Source organism: Coffea arabica, chromosome 10c, assembly GCF_036785885.1.
Source record: "Coffea arabica cultivar ET-39 chromosome 10c, Coffea Arabica ET-39 HiFi, whole genome shotgun sequence".
Classification (NCBI taxonomy): Eukaryota; Viridiplantae; Streptophyta; class Magnoliopsida; order Gentianales; family Rubiaceae; genus Coffea; species Coffea arabica.
The window spans coordinates 31,441,247-31,444,037 of record NC_092329.1 but is presented as its reverse complement, the minus strand read 5'-3'; positions in this window follow the sequence as shown (position 1 = coordinate 31,444,037).

The window sequence follows — 2,791 nt, the reverse complement described above, 5'->3', positions numbered from 1 at the left end:
AATGGCTTTGGAATCACTTCAATTGGAGTTGTATATTCTGAGATATGACTGAATGAGTAAGGACTGCCATAGTAAACTTCGAATTGGAAAATTTGGAGTTGTTTTGATAAATTTGACCTAGATACGTTGCAAACTGAACTGAGTGGCCTTCTTCAACCTTGTATTCCCCTATCTTAGCTTCTAAATGGTATAAGTTGCACCTCAATCCGATAAGCGTAGCCTCGGATGTGCCCATTCCGCAAAAACCCGTCAAAACTGTCTTTTGTAAACTTCGTTTCCACACTTGTTGTTAGCTTAAATTTTGTCCTTGTATTGTCTTGAGCATATTGAGTGGCTGTTTATGTTGTGTGTAATGTTGGGATGGATTGAGGAAAATAATGAAGCCATAAATTGTGAGGACTCGTAAAAACTATTATTTTATGCCTGATTTATGGCTTAATAAATTATTTAATTGGATTTTTATTCCAAGGAATATTTTCTAGTCTTATTAGACCTAAACACATGGTAATATAACTTCGTTATATTTTTAAAATGATTCGTTTCGAAAATTAATTTCCTAGAGCGCGTTTAGTAAAAAAATAGTGAATAGTACTTGGAGATTTTATCCGCGTAGTAGCACAATAAGCTTGGAATATTGGAGACTTGTACTACGGTCCTAAAATAGGTAATCTTATGAATAAAAACTTAAGTGATAGTTAATAGTGCAATCGTTATAAGAATTTCTCGGTAGTTTCGCGTTATAACGTTAAATTTGACGGTACGCGTTTTCACGCGCGCGACTTTATTTGAGGGACTTTAGACCCTTATTTCGGGACAATTGAGAGTGAATAATACTTACATGAATATTAAGGCATTGGAGGTTTAGTACACTAGTGAACCAAACGCGCGAGAAAATCGAGCCGTAATCGCACCAAACGGCCCCTAATGAGAGTTGACTTTTGGGTGAATTTCCACCACTAATTTCACCTTCTCTTGGAAGCTAAAGGAAATCAGATTTCTCACCATCTTCTCTCTCCTCATTGCCGACCAGCTCCCTTCTCTCTCCAACTCATTTCCTTCAAAATTTCTGCTCACAAAATTCACTCAAAACCACCCCAAATCATCTCCAAATTCAACCAAACTTGCACCACACTTACCTTGATACTTGAGGAGCATTTTGAGCTGCAAACAAGGGCTGGAAATCACAGGTTTTCTGGGGTAATAGAGGGCCAAAAATTCTGCTGAACATCAACCCAAAGTAAGTGATGATCCACTCTTGGAAACTTGAAGTTTGGAAGCTATCTTACCTTGTTAAGTTCATGCATGCATTTGGTTAGCTTGTGTATGGTGTAAAAATGTGATTGTGGGCTCTTTGAATTCCCACACTTGGGTTGTTGTTGCTGATTTGATGATTGATGGTGATTATATTGTTGGTTTAGTGGTTATAATGATGCATTAGTGGTGGGTAATTAGTAGAAACTTCATTGGGTGTAAGAAGCAAAAACTTCCGATTTTGCCCCTGCCATGTTCGGCCATTTTGAGGCCAAATTTTAATGGTCTAACAGCTTGAATTGGATGTTTATAGGATGTATTTGATGTGTGAAAAATTTCATTGGAAAATATTGAGGTTTGATTAAGCAAATGAATTTTTCTTGAGAAACTAGCAAATCTGGAAAACTGTTCGCGTATGATTCTGACCAGTGGTAGTATTTTGACTATAACTCTGTCCTCGGATGTCGAAATCATGTGCCGTTGGTGGCGTTCGAAACTAGACATTCCTGGCTTTAATTTGGTATATAATGCACATTCTGATTCTTTGTGAGCAAGCATAACCAAATGTTTTAAGTTCTCTGTCCTGTTGCTCTGTTCATCTGGAATGAAGTGTTCAGGCAGCAACTTGATGCCCGATTTTGAACCAGATGGGTGCCGAATTTGGAAACGATTTCTTCTGTGATATTTTAACCCTATGAATCTATTTTCCAAAGGCGTAAGCCATGCTCAATTTCGAGTTATATTGACTGAGTTGTGACTGAAACAAGTGGGCTGCTCTGTTTTGGAAAAACCCTAATGTTGGACTGGTTTGGAACAAGATCTTGGAGTGAACTTGTTAATTGATGTTCTTGATACTAAACACTTACCAAAGGCATTATGGATGTTTCTTGGGCCTTTATTTCACAAATGAACCATGATTGGATAGTTTGCTTGATTAAACGTTTTGAATTGGGTAATGAAAGTCTCAAGGCAGATTGCCTTATAATTTTCCTGAACTTTGGTTGACTAATTAACTATCTTACCGAAGGTATTTTTCCCTGAAATTTGATAGAACGGTACCTTTCATATGGGAGTAAAATACTGCCAATTTTGGTACCAATCCAAGTTCGTTTCGATACCCAATTAAATTCCTCATGTTGGAGGTTCAAATCTGGAAATTCTTCTCCAGTCTTGAATTTCCCAAACTTCGGGCTACCGTATCTCGGTACTCGAAACTCCGATCATTGATCTGCTTGTTTTGTTATAAACCTCACTTGTAACACTAATTGAGTTGCAAATTTCAGAGGCCGGTTTGCAACGTGTGAATCGTGCCGAATTTCCAAATTTGGCCGAAATCCAACTTAATTCTGCCATGTAAACCAACCCTGCATCTTCAAGCTCATTTTTGAACACTTTTCACTTCGATTCATGGAAAAAGTGTCTTCTAGGAACTTATAGTACTTTCTAAAAGGTTTCCAACGGTATAAAGTTTTCCAATTCTCGACTTATACCGAGCGAGTTACGATTTTTCAAAGATTCATCATAAAACTGAAAATTTTCC